The sequence below is a fragment of the Pleurodeles waltl genome, chromosome 8, assembly GCF_031143425.1.
Source record: "Pleurodeles waltl isolate 20211129_DDA chromosome 8, aPleWal1.hap1.20221129, whole genome shotgun sequence".
Taxonomy (NCBI): Eukaryota; Metazoa; Chordata; class Amphibia; order Caudata; family Salamandridae; genus Pleurodeles; species Pleurodeles waltl.
Window position 1 is genome coordinate 513,003,611 of NC_090447.1, and position 15,115 is coordinate 513,018,725.

At 43.8% G+C, this 15,115-nt stretch overlaps 1 protein-coding gene across 1 annotated transcript in view; it reads left to right on the forward strand.

The window, feature by feature from the left end:
* Nucleotides 1-15,115, forward strand: part of SH3RF3 (SH3 domain containing ring finger 3) — a 1,332,803-nt gene that overhangs the window by 2,902 nt on the left and 1,314,786 nt on the right. The window lies entirely within an intron of this gene.

Consider the following 15,115-nt stretch of genomic DNA (forward strand, 5'->3'; position numbering starts at 1 on the left):
TGCATTGGAAGATGTGGCGGTGAAGCCTAGGCATGGGCGGACAGAGACCTGAAGGGTGGAGCCCCCTTTCACTCAGGGGCTGCAGGGTCCTATGTTAGGCCCTGCCAGAAGGTTCTGTGCTGTCTTGTTAGTCTTACTTTCTCAGAGCTGGATCTCAGCCTTGGTTCCGGGCTGGGGCGGTCGCGCGCCAAGGGCTGAGAGCAAACTTCCTAAATTTGCGCTCCATTCAGTGAGCCACATCCCACCGCCAGCTGTTCTCTCCGCACACTTGACAACTGTTAGGGGAACAGAGTGACGACAGCCAGCAGTGCACGTGTCATCGCTGTAAGATGGTCCAAACCATTTTGTTATTCTATGTTATGCAGATTCATAAAGCAGCAGACCCTTGCTGGGGGTTATCTTCTAGACTCCGTGTAGATGGTGGAGTGTTGGGAGAAAAGTTTGAGTCTTGCATTGCTTCTTGAAAGCTGGCAGACTGCTTTGTGACAAAGGCCGAAGCACACGTCGGCTGCTCATTGCACGCATCCGCTCATTTGTGTACTACCACCAATCTGAATTCAGAACTTAATATGTTGTGGCAAGATATTGCCTGGAATGCAAGGACTTCTCTTCTCCATATTTTGGAATAAATTGACGATTTCACAAAGTTTGGATGCAGGAATCTTTGGCCTAGCATGCTGCACTGTGTGTTGTCTGACTCATCACTGATCTCTTTGTGTGCTGCCTCCCTGCGAGCTCGGTTGTGATAACAGAGGCTGGAGGCGAACTTGTCACAAACCTAGCTTGGTTGTGGTCTTTCCAGTTTATTGTGTTACCCAATCCCAGCTGGTGAATGTTTGTTGGCTTTGTGGAAGCAGGCAACCAGTCTTGCAAATACTGCCTTTGTATTTTGCTATAATTCACTTTCAGAAAAACGTGTAAATTGCGTGAGCATGTGAAGGCATCGTGATGGCGATGCTGAGCTAATCCTGCATGATGCATTCTTTGTTTGCTACTATTGTCTGTACCCTGCCAATCCTGCAATCCTTGGCAAATTGATTTAGAGTTACCACAACAATGGGTGATGACTGTATAGGTGCTGCCAATCATTTTTTAAATTAGGATAGCGTTTCCTCTCTCTTCACTGGGGCCTGGGAGCGCAACAAGGAGCCATGCCTGGAAATCTCCTAGACCTATGATGGAATCCTCTGAAATACAGACATCCATCTGCTCCTTTTGGAAACTGGGTTATTTGTTGTGGGGGGGGGGAGGGTGAAACCTACTCAAGCAAAAAACAAAATTTCTGTTAGGGTGAAGTGACAAGAAAACCCCAAAATTAATCTGTGCTTAACCTTCTGGTATCTTGACACAAGCGTCACACTTAACTTAGAGGCAATATGTAAAGTATTTATGCATCAATTCAAACAGTAATAAAGTGAAAACACAACTCAGGGAAAATCCCACACTGATTCAGAGAAATAGATTACAATTTAATAATCAGTTTGACACCAAAATGACAAAAATCCAATAAATAGAACCGGAGATATGCAGTTTTAAAGATTTCAGTAAAAATAGTGCCTAGAAGCACAAAACATCAACTGTGGTTATCTGGTCCCATTGGACCGGGGCAAATTCATACGATCAGTCCGGTCATGGTGGAGCGCCGATCGGCTAGGATACATGGACCAAGTTAGGACCGCTGAACAACAGTACCTTAAATTCTGGTTGCGGAATGTTGAGAGATCCTGTGTCAAGGATCTGTTGCACAGCGGCGGTTACGAGGAGCTGCGAGGTTGCGCTGCAAGATCTTGCGCTGTTGTCAAGGATGCTGTAGATGAAAGGCTTGCTATGAGAAATCCTGCATTGCGCTCTGGTGGGTCTGAAGAAGCTGCGGTGCTGCAATGGGGAGTCCTGCAACGTTGTCAAGGGTGCTGATGAACAGGGGTTGCGATGCGAAAGCCTGTATCTAGGCTGCATCGCACAGCAGAGGTTCCGAGGAGCCTGTGGGCTGCAATGTAAAGTCCTACATCAGAGATGCTTTGTGCAGCAGAGGTTCTGAAGTGGGGATGGGAGGAGATGCATTGTGATATGTCAGATCTGCCCACAGGACCACTGTTGGGCTGGCAGAGCACTTTCAGCTCAACTTCCAAGGGACCTGAACTGAGATGGCACCAACTGGGGGACAAGACTCACAGCAGATTGAGTCCAGATACTGGCCTCAATGTGGTTGGAGCCTGTTCTGCCCAAAGGCTTCTAATCAAGAGGCCATCCATCTGGCCCTTGGAGTTACTCTGGTGGCCTGGGGTACAAGATGCAGGCCCAGGCAGCAGGGCAACTGAGTAGAGGTACTTCTGGCAAAGCAGCTCAGCAGTCCCTCTGAGTCTTCCAGAGGCGTACTGAACAGTTGGGTCTGAGGGTCCAATATTTATACCTGGTGCCCACTTTGAAATATGAGAAGGTTCTGTAGACTTCCAACCCCAAATATGTTTGGAATTTCCTTCCTCTATGCTCTGGCCCAAGGTTATATGGGGTAACAATAGACTAGCGTCAAGCCCTTTGTGAGTGTGCTTGGGCAGATACTTTGTAGTGTGCAAGTGTGATATGGGACACGATCATTTATGTCAAAGGGCGTATCTGGCGTCTCCACACCAGGACCATCTAGATCAGGAACATACATTCGTGTTCCAAACAGGCACTCATATGAAGTACGACCCCCCAGGGACCTTCTAGGCAAGTTATTAAGTGCTCTCTGTACTCCATATAGGTGGGCTAGCCAACTACGACCCGTACCTATAACTCTGGCTGTTAAGGATTGCTTTAAATCGCGATTTAAACGCTCCACGACAGAATTTCCCTCGGGATGAAATGGAGACGAGAACTGGAGCTGGACCCCCAACAAAGCCATGGTGTCCCTGAATGCCTTAGAGGCAAAAGCAGGGCCCTGGTCCGAATGAAAAGCCGCAACTGCATATGTATCGACAAAGATGCGCAAATCTTTAATAACAGTTCGAGCGTCAGCCGAGCGCTGTGGCCAGAATGGTACGCTTAACACTTCATTGGCGGGTGGTTATTGTGGCCCATAGACACTAATGGGTGTCATCAGCGTTTTGTCACCTCTTCGGGGGGGTTCAGGACTAGTAGGGCAGACCCTCGCTACATATCACCAGAACATGCTGATATCATTACTACATACAGCGTGGGGAAACTTTGTCAACAATGGTTGAAGTCATCCACGCTGGATGCAGTTAAGACACATCTCACGTTACTGTCTAATGATACTGACTTGCAAGATTTTTTGTCAGGACCAAGAATACCGCGGAAGAAACGTTTTTTGTATGAAGTATATAATGAGATTTGGAAGCTTTCACAACAAGAGGCAGCGGCCCGGTTGAGGCAAATTGATCAGGAAAATTTGATGCAGGCTTTGTCTGTTGTGGATAATGGGATACATACCCTTTCAGACCGTGTATACACAATTGACAACGTTGTTTCCTCTGCTATAGACATTATTAAATCTGATATGTCTTCTTTATATTATGGGCAGAGTCAAACGCGGTCCGTCATGCAGTTGGGTTGGACTCTACAGACCTTGAAGGCAGGTCGCGTTCCGTGGCAGCACATTCGTGCCAGGGAGATATTTATTTCCTTTAATTTGACTCGTCAACAACAGCTGATGGCTAAGAAGGAAGCGACATATGTTATGTTAAATATTGAAAAATTGGAGAAATTGCCTTTTACTGTGGCTGAGATTCCGTCAGATGAGTGGTTGGTTCACGGGGTTATTAATTTGCCTATCTCCACTCTGCAATTTACTTCTTGTTTGAGGCACATTCCGGTGGGTAGATATGAACGATTGGGTGACAGTTACATACACGAGGTGTGGGAGCTTCCCTTTCTATACAGATGTATTAATGGTCTGAGGGAGGTTTTTCTTAGCGGTAGCGAATGCAAAACTTCTGTCAGCCATTCGATGGTTTGTAAACAGCTGTCTTCGCACTGGCGTGTAATGGCTCGATTGCTAACTTAGCTTGTTATCTTAAGGGAGTTCCAGTCACGGTAATTAAAAACACTTTCCAGGTGCTTTCAAACGGCAGTTACGTCCTTCTTAACAGTGAACCCTGTTGTGGCATGCGTGCCGGAATAGTTTATGTAGTCATTGTCACCAAGGCCGTTACGTGCTGCGGGAATGTGTTGTTTCCCCCCACTCAAATTAGGGAGGTAGCGGACATCTGGCCTCATATTGCTACTTCCAATGTGAATTTCGACAAGTTGAGTCGACTGAAAGCTCTATTGTTTCAAAAGCATGTGGCCCTTACATCTGCTAGCGAGACCTACGCACTTCAGGTGGCGAGGTCATCAGCAGAAATACAGTCCCTTTTAAATACTAACTTTCCGAGTCACTTTGGTGAACTCGTGGGACGTATATTTAATGCGTCCAGCACTGCAGGAATTGCGCATTTTTTCAAAGCTGTTGGTGTTGGTTTTGCTCATACCTTCTCTTCCATATTCGGTTTAATACCTTCGGCTATTCATTCTATTTTCGGAAGCATTTTTGGGGGATTTCCGATTACTTTGGCTTTGTTGGCTGGGGTTTTGCTGTTGCTGCTGTTCTTCCGCAATGACTGTCCCACTGCGACGTGATCCCATATTAGCGCTCCCGTCAGCGCAGCTGTGTCATGAACGCATGATGCAGCATTTTGGAGCAACACTCCTGGGACAATTGGAGTGTGACTGGTCTCTGTCGTTCCGACCGGTTTTGGATTGTGTGCAACCCGTGTTTCGGTGCCTTTGGTGCTCGTTTGCCCATGCACTGGCTCTCTGTCTCTCACTGCAGCACCCCCCAGTGGTCAATACTGATCTGTTGATGTTCCCGATTAGGGCTAATTCCCAGACTTGTGCACTACGGTTGCGTTTGCTTCGTGAGGCAGTTTATGAGATTCCCTTCCTGGAGGAAGATGGTATTGTCTCATTCATAGGCCCTGCACGGGGTGCCGCCCTGGATGGTTCTGGGGCTTTGGAACACACCTGCTCCATGATAATTTTTGGCGTGGATTTTCCGATGTTGACATCTGTCGAAGTAGAGGATCTCCTGCTTTCCGTGGCTTCTGTCTAAGAATTTGATTTTTTTTTTTGTTTTGTTTTAAATTGACATTATATCGAATTTGGCTTTACCGTCACATGCTTCCCAATTTAAAATTAGTTTTCTGCTTTGCTGTCCTCTGACCTTGTCGAAATATATTTGATGTGTTTTTTGTATCTGGGGCATATTTTTATATTGTTAGAACCACTTGCTACCGACAAGGGGAGGGTGTAGTGTGGTCAGTTTTATGTATCCTTTGCGCATTAGCTTCAGGCTTTAGGCCTTTGTGCACTTTGCCCTGGATGTATTTTATTCCTTTGCTCGCAGCTTAGAGCCTCTGTGCACTTTGCTCTAAATGCTTTTTATTCGGCTTCGTACTGTTATTTTTCAAATAACCAGTTCTACGGTCTTGTTTTATTTTTTATATCACACTGTTTAGACTACTTCAGCACTGGAGTTCTCAATAACACATTCTTGTTCACTCTGTGCTTCAGTCAAGGATACAGTCTGGTACATTGCTGATAGACGTGGTAGGAGTTTAGTCTTTGGCATTCTTGCGTAGGGACATTTTGTGATCAAGCTGACATGTTAGTTATAAAAACACTTCCTTGTCCCAATACACGCGAGAGGGAGATTCCGACCAGAAAACCACAACTAGACGCTGACTGCCTTGTTGCAGATGCTGAAGCAGATCACAGGTCTTTTCTCAGGTATGAGGGTTGATGGTTTCCCGGGGAATCTAAAAGGCAAGTTAGAAGCTTAACATGCTGTGCTCGAAATATAACTAACTGAGAGAGAGTAGAATTTATTAACATCATGATAGCGTTATTTTTATGTTTCAGTCTCCTCATGACTATTTCAATCCTACTGTGTTGTATGGTTCTGGTTATTGCGGCTCACACCTTAATATCTAAAATGCAGTCGTTTTATTAAAACAATATATAAAACTTCAACTGCCTTTGTCATTTGTAGATGAGATCATACTGTAAATGAGAGAGCTGGTTTGGATCTGAGTGACCACGACTTCCCTGAGAAGTTCTAAAGATGTCATGCGCTCGGCTGCCAAATCATCCCTTCCCCTTGGGAGAGATTAGGCACTGCTAGTTAGCCGGAGCAAAACCGGATTTAGGGTGACAGAGGTCCTTCCAAGTGGGTCAGACTCAGTCCCCCACACTGTGAACGATCCTGCTACCTAGAAATCCAGTAGTCTCATTTAGGATAATGAGAGCCAACGCAACACCCCCACTCAAGTCAGCGATGGTCCGTCGTGCCAACACCAATGCCACTTTGTCTCACTGTCTGTGACCAATATACAAAGACCAACTGCCAGCCACACCGAGCCATGTGACCCAGGATACAAGTTGCAGGCACCTAATTATTAGGACAAGAAAATGCCAACTTCCTAAAACTGGCATTTTCCGAGTTGTGATTTTACCATTAAAGAAGGTTTCAAATTACAATTCCTTAGACACCCAACTTGTCATCCCTACTTGCTCTCAAATAAAAGCACATATTAAATGTAATAAAGCAACCAAATGTTATCCTATGGGAGAGACAGGCCTTGGAGTAGTGCAAAAGAAATTGGAGAGTGCTTCACTACTAAGACATGTAAAGCTTAAAAGTACATGCACACCTTTTGAAATACTCTACATCCTGCCCTCTGGGCTGCTTAGGGCCTACCTTAGGGGTGACTTATATGTATTAAAAAGCAAGATTTAGTCCTCACAAAGGTTTTATTTGGCCAGTCTGGATTGGCACTTTAAACCTGCACACAGGCTGCAATGGCAGGCCTGAGGCATGTTAAAAGGGCTACTTAGTTGGGTCGCATAATCAGTGCTGCAGGCCTACTTGTACCATTTAAGTTGCAGGCCCTGGGTAGATAGAGAACCAATTTACTAGGGACTTACAAGTAAATTAAATGTGTCAATTGGGTGTAAGCCTATGTTACCATGTTTAAAGGAGATTGCACAATCACTTTAGCTCTGGTTAGCAGTGGTAAAGTGTAGAGAGCCCTAAAAGCCAACAAAAAAGGAGGATGAAGGCAAAACGTTTGGGGTTGAGCCTACAGAAAGGCCCAAATCCAACAATTGCCATCTTCTAATCTGTTTGAATCGCCAAACTTGGAGGATGTGACATAAACACTCAACGTTGAACATTGCATATTCCTACACAAATACATTTTGCATTAGATTTCATAATCTGTAAGGGACATGGAAGCTGAAGTCAAGCTCTCACTCTTCAGCCACAGGTGAATATAAACTCCTTGAAAACGCTGATTGGCACACATATACACAAATACATTTTGCATTAGATTTCATAATCTGTAAGGGACATGAAAGCTGAAGTCAAGCTCTCACTCTTCAGCCACAGGTGAATATAAACTCCTTGAAAACGCTGATTGGCTAATCATAGCTGAGAGCAAAACATGTTTCAGGTTATGGTCTCAAATCTACAAAACAGAATATGAAAACTATAGGTAAAGAAACTGATAATAAAAATCTCTAGCTACAGAAAATAGTTTGAGCTGACAGAGTTGAATTGTTAGGGAATAGAATGCACATCACTCAAGACAGAGTGCTTCTGACGACTCCCCCGACTTTCTAGCACTGCAGTTGCACTACAGTTTCTGACTAGTAGAGCTGTTCCTGCAGCATAAGCTAATCAAAGGTTATTTCCTCTTGCCTCCATTTGTCTTATGTTGGTCTTCCTCTCGCCCCCCCCCCCCCCCAACACTTTCTTGCGCCTTTCCTATTCCTGCTCACTAACTTCCTCCTTCCTTCTTGCATACTCTCATCTCGCACACTCCTCACCTCCCCTTACCCTCAGAGGCCCTACTTTTGCCATAATGCCTACACATTCGCCTCCCGTCTACCTATGTCCCCCTACCCACTTGAAATATTTTACTCCAAAATTGGAAATGACAACTTTTAGGACATTCACTTGCCTACAGAGATTTTAGATGGAAAGCCTTTCCAATGGGCGTATAGCATGTTTCATATCATGTCAACATTTTTGCGTGCTCTAGCAGCTAAATTACAAACTGTGGGAATAAGATACTTCGATCCTAATCCGGATTTGACCAAATTGTGTGATCCTCGGAAAACCGCTTAATTCCCGTATCTCTCAAAATCAGGAGAAATAAGAAACAGCCATGAGTCCTACGCTCTGCAAAAAACAGGACATTTCTTTTACGTTTGCATATGCAGAAGGTCTGTAAGACATAAACAGATGTTTTTCTATGCGCACCCAAACAAGCGTGTCTCACACGCACCGCCCCCGTGCTTAGGCTGTGGACATCTGCAAAGTCTTGTGCACAGCTGGGCCAAGAGACTGAGCGCGGGAACGAGGCCTCGGTGTGAAGAGACCGTTCGCCCCTCGCTGCCGAGGCCCTGCGACGTCCAGAGACGTCCCCGGAGTGGCCGAGAGGGCGTGGCGCCGGGGCACGTACGCGTGCAGCGCTTTTGTTTTGGGAAGGCGCGGGGTGGCATCCTCCAGACTGAGGAAGTGCCTGCCCAGACGGCGGCTTTTCGACATCACCACAGGATAACCTCGCAGAGGCTTCCAGCAAACGCCAGACAATGAGCTTCCTTTTCTGTTTGCGCAGCAAGGTCAACGTTTCTCAGTAAAATTAGTCCTGTTAATGGAAACACTAAATCTCCGCGGCGAGAAGGCCGATATGTAGAGTTATTTCAGGCCTGCCTCGATGGCTGCCGCAGTAGGGATGACTTGGCAAGTACTTGTTCGGCGTGCTCGGCCCGCACGTAAAGCCATCCGCTTTAATTGCCCCGAGCCCTTGCATTTTCTAGAGCCGTAATCTGCACATTCGTCAACTGTTAGCAGTTTAAAACAAATCCACCGGACTTTCCATTGATATCTCTGACTCTGTCGACTAAGAACCTGTTTGAGAGATTGTCCTTTTAATCTGTTTTCCCTTTCTCCTTGTTTTAGTGTCACATCCAAGGTTTTGTCACCTGTAATAACTCTCATGTGGGACTACCAGACAGCAACATTTTTGGGGCGAACCATCTTCTATACCTTGTCTCCTCTTGCTCCCACTGGGGCTTACTGCTTATAGGCCACCATCTGGTGTGGTGCAATGCTTAAGAAAAATACTAAATCATTTCAGTAATAATGATAAAACAAACCTCCCTCTAAAACACACAAGGGGCAATGCACAAAAAATAGTTTCTTTGTTATAGTCTGCAAATTGTGCAGCATATGCTGGGTGATGTGGCCAGTGCAGAAAATGTATATTCAATGGGAAACTCCTGCAGCCACACACTTATGTTTTCCCAGTGGCCCTTGTAATAACCACTTGGAATACAGAGCTCACAAAAGCATGTCTTTGCCTCTGGCTTGTATCAGTAGATCGTTGCCGGTGCCTGTTTTCATTCGCTGAGTATTAGCAAGCGGTAGCAACAATCCTTTATTAAAAATTGCTTTAAAAGATAAGAATGTCCCAATAATAGGGCGAAGGATTACGTGATATCACCTCTGGAATCACTTCTATGACGCCAGTAATTTGTGAATTGACTCCTCTAGATGTGTGAGGTAGTAGATCTGACAAAGGAGTATGTGAGGAGTAAAAACAGAGGGGGTGACTAATAATGTGCAGGGTTAAGGGTAGAATAATAAATCTTATCTTGCCTTAATAGAACGGTAATAGGTTGTTAGGCTGACGCCATCTTTTTGGCTTCTCTAGGGTCAATTAATTTGTTGAACATGCCCAGTGGAGAAGCCTAAGAAACACAACTGATGAGGGAAGACCAAAAATGCCTACGTAGACGTGATAAAAACTGATCTCATATAGACCATGCAGTAAACCATGTCGCAGAACATCTCAAAACCGAAGCAGACGTCACCCAAGAAAGCAGCATTCAAGAAAGCCTATCGCTGATGATAGGTATTAATGGAGGACTGTATTAAGAGATGTTTTTCCTCCACACTAGATTGTCCCTTAAAGAAAGTGATAGATGGCCTTACACTGCACAGTGTAGTGTAGTGAACGCTGTGCAGATGCCTAGCAGGATAAAGATGGTGAGCTGGCCCTGATATGTTTCTTTCAGAGCGTCACCCAGTACAGTTAATATGATTGATTCAGACCTGTGCCTGACTCCAAGGGCGTAGCTTTCAATGGTGAAGCACCTGGAGTGGCACGCGCACCCCAGGGCCTGCTGGGCCCTCTACACTAATTATGCAGGGGTTTTACAACTCAGCTTCGCAACAGGGGGCACATTTTCCCTGCTTGTCTCTGGGCTCATGAAACCTAGCTATGCCACTGCCTGGCTTATTGCCAGCAGGGGTCGGAGGTCAGGGGCGGCGGTAACCAATTATGGAATGTTGATTTATATAATACTGCAGTTGTTTGTTTTCAAATATTTAAGGCAGGATGGCAGTAGGGTAATAGCAACTTGAGATTTCAATGAATTCATGTTTCTGGGTGAACACATTTCTTACGTGTGTGAAAAATATACCATTGTATCGTTAAATAAAGCTGCTCCTTCTTTCCTATGACGAATGATCCCACATAGATGCAGGCCCATCAGAATTGAAGATCCGAGGATATCATTTACATTCCTTTTCTTCTGCGCAAACTATGGAAAGGGCAGACTTTCTAGTTGAACAGGTGTATATTATTGTTTGTGAAAGTGTAGCAAGGAGTCTCACAACGATGTTATTACGGATGTGAGGCTGTTACAGAACTTAGGTATATTTGGAGGTGTGTACTGTTGTGCAGGGCCTATAATGGTGATGGATTCTCGATGAGGGCCAGGAAAGCCCTGGCACAAATCCCACTCTAGAGGAACAGCTGAGCTTCCTGGCTCGTGCCGGTCTGACCTCTGCACTTGCACCAATAAAGGCCTGTGCTCCGCTATACCCCAAATGAAACGTGTCATTTTCTGCACCGTTTAAGACTTTACACCCTAAACTGTAAAATAGTTACTCCTTGTACTGGCAAGGTAGCGTCCCCTGTAGCCTGCCGCAGGGATTTTTGTGTAACCTACGATTCACAATTTCAAATCGTAACAGAGACAACCTGGCCATTCATCCTTCACAAGGTAAACGCCATTTAATTGGATAATTAAACGGTGCTACTTGTAAAGCACCAGAAGCAATTCAGTTTGCAGTTGGGCTGAATGAATATGACGCAAACAGAATCAGTCCTACGTTAGTGTCTGCACCAGGAAACAAGGTTCAGTTACTTCCATAGAGAAATCCATGTTGGGAGTCACTGCTGTGAGTAGAAAGGGTCAGGGATGACGAACTGGAATTGTTGAAATAAACTAGCAACTCCGCTTTGTTTTCCCTACCTTTTTCACCCGGGGTCACATAAATACGAGGTTTCCAGTCCGGAGATAAAAACACCTTGTGAGCACCCAGTTAACTCAAATACACTAACTCAGTACTGACAAAGTACCAAGCCTACTTTCATATCCGTGTCGTGGTTCATGGGCCACGGTGAACCCTTTCTTTGGAATGTACATCAGCACGAATGGCGGGAAGTTAATTACAGGCTGGAAAATGGCTGAACATTAGGTTAGCATTACAGTCGTTCTGCACCTCGGGACCAACCCCACACCCAGCTGCAGGGACTCGGTACCTCACTGAAAACCATATCAAAATTAACAACCAGAAAATTGGTATAATAAATGATTTCTCCGCTGTGAGCTGCCTCCTTGCATAAGTGCATTATTCAATTCCACGGTCATTATGCGTCGCCAGGCCGCCCGCTGGCGCTTTCTCTGCGGTGGACCCCCGGGTTCCATAAAGGGCTCGTCTTGTCTGCATCACAGATGGCGGAATGCTAAAAAATGGGATGCGCTCAACTTCAGCACGACTGGTCGCGACCCAAGTAACCTATAAATTTCAAGCACTTGCAGCCAGTTGGGGGCATTGTCAGCTAAGGGTCTGTCTCAGCAGAACGCCATTAAAATATGAAAATAAGCCCTAAGTGTGACAGGTCTGTGGCATGCAGATTTTAAGGTGGCAAATGATTTGATTTATATATAACCTTTTGTTATTATTAAGGCCCCCAGTTTTCTGTTTTACTGATTTTGGCAGATAAATACAAAGAAAAAAACATCTATTTTCCTTTCATATTTTTTAATGAATAAAAACGGAAATTAGGTTGTTCTTTAGTGATTCTGAACACTGTCAAGTGATGGCTGCCAGGGCAGTAGCTGTGCAGATTGACTGGCAAGGGAGTTAAAATGAGAGAGAGTTCCCTAATGAGGCTTAAGCAGCGGTAGATGTGCACAAATTTGATACTAAAATGTGAATGTTTTTGTCTAAATGTGTTGATTTATCCTCTATGGGTATTCACACCATTGACACCTATGAAGCATTCAATTATATGTGTTTATTTATCAGTTAAATAAATGCAGAAATATACTCGTTTTAGCTTCACATTTCCACGAAACCCAAAGTAAATGTGAATAAACCCAGATAACATTGACAAAAAATAATGTGGACAAACACACAATTGTTTTAAAAAACCAGTAATACTGGGAGCCCTAGTTATTAGTAATTTTGCTGTGTTTAAGGATAGGGAGCATAGGAAGTAGATGTTCCTGATCCATCCTAGGACAGTTAGAACTCTATTTGATCTATTGTAAGGTTCCCTGTTTTGCCTTTCCATGTGTTTGAACAAAATATTGTGTGGATAGACAAAAATATTGTGAAGGTAAGTTTCTATGGATAAGCAAAGTTTTACTATACTTAACTCCACATATATGTACCTTGACAATATATGTATCTTTAGAGTGCATAGATCTGGAGTTAAGAATAGTACATCTATACTTACCTATATACGGTTAACTTCTCAATATTGTGGTCCTCGATATTTTTTTTACACAGTATTCTGTCCACACGTTATTTATAGCTTTGATATTTTATCAGACAACCCCTTTCCACAAATAAAGGTTATTTGACAGCCCTACACCAGGCAAGGGTTCTGTAAATATGTAAATATTTATGTAAAATACCACATATATAGTGCAAACCAAGGCCCAGATTTAAGAAACACTAGCGCCACATTAATGTAATTTTTTTCACACTAATATGGCATTAGGCTTCAAAAATAGGCATGCAATATTTACAAAGTGGCACAAGGCATGCATTGCGCCACATTGTAACCCTTTGCGCCACATTATGCATGCGCCATGCATAATTTTTGCAAAGTGGGCATTCCCCTGTTCGGGGAGCTGCAAAAATTGAGCAGTCGAATCTAAGAGATTCAACTGCTTTATTTTTTGCAGCTACTTTTAACGTCGTTAAAAAGGGGCACACCATTAGTTCCAATGGGCTCCTATGTACTGTTTTGTCGCTAATCCGGAACAGAGCATCAAGAGTGTCAAAATTTTGACCCCTACCCTGTGCCATGGTGCACCTTATTTTAAATAGCCCTCTTTGGCAGTTTCTGGATTCTAGTGGCAGAGTCTCCTGAGCTACCCTTTCTCAAAGAAATAGATTTACCCCCATCGCGCCAAGACATGAACCATCAATATAATACACAGGATCACAGTCTGGAAAAGGTGCAGGAATGAGATCAATACAGGGTTTGGTTATGTCGACCATTAACAGAATACGGTCATATGGTTCCCCAATAAAAGCTGTGGGGAAAAGATAAATAAGGTTCAACACAAGAGATTGTACCAGTGTTATATGAGAGACATACAGTAACCTATCACAATATTCTCAGAGGCTTCAACTGGATGGCCCAAAGTAGCCACTGGTAAGCCAGTGTTCCACCTAATAACTAAATGAGAGGGAGAGTTGAACTAATGAATGATTCAGACATTCAGGCCCAGATTTACTATATATTTGCATGAGTGCACACACATTGTAAAGTGGTGCAAATGGCAGCACTGATCAACTTTTTAGCACCAAACATATTTTCGCTAAACATTTGCCACGATCGCACAATGCCAAATGGCTTTGTGTCAAAGAGCACCAAACCCTGATAATGAATGGAAAAGGAGGCATAACATGGGAGTAGTGCAAACATCCAGGTGATTCACATAAATGCAGACCTACTAAATTAGTCTGATTGCTTCCATGAAATCTTATCACCAAATAAAACCAAGTGCAAACAATGGTCAAGCGGAATATCATATTATATTCCCACACAAACCATGTAATTTTCTTAAATTGCACATTTTACTCAGCATACACTCAATAGTCGCCATTGCAAAGAACTTTGACTTGAGGGTGTACCCTGAGTACAAACATCACACAAGATCCTGCTGTCTTGCCTTTATGTGAAATCCTATAATCAGGAATTACTTGAGATTACACATGTTTAATATTTTATCCTAGGTCAGGGTCACTGGAATTATGCAATTGTGTGGGTGCAGCGATTTTCTCATAAATATAGATTTGACGCATTTGTTACATAATCCATTATCTGCTGCATAATCTGCATAACCTAACAAAAAATGTTTCTAGCTCAAATGATTCAAAAGTTACTAAAATGCGAAAAAAGTGTCATCCTCAGTGGATGACAATTTGCAAAACTGGAATTTTAGTTGTTTATTGCTATTTTTGATGTTAAACTGGTACTAATAAGGTGCATCCAATGTCCATAGAGTGTTCCCAAGTTTAAAAATGATGAAATCATGAAATAATACTATTTCAAAATGTGCTGCATTATGCCACATAATTAGGCTTTTCTTGCCACATAATTTACTCAACCCTGCCGCATACTTTGTCCTTCTCTTGTTGCATAATTCATTCCAGTGGCCCTTAGTATAACTCACTAACAACACTAGATGCCAGTCTTAGTGGAAGCTTCGAAAACTGGGGGAAAAAGTACCAAACGTGAATGGCCCATGGAGGCCACAACAACGGTAGAATGTACGTCATACAAAAACATAAAACTTAACATACAATAAAATAACATGACGCCACGTAACATGCCCATTAGCGGCATGGGTGCACATTGTTGACGTTTGGAAGCCTCCTACAATGCACCGTAAAGTTTGTATACATCGGACGTGACGTGTTGTTGCACATTTTGCATTGGCATGGACGGACTGTTGAGTCCCCCACAGTGTA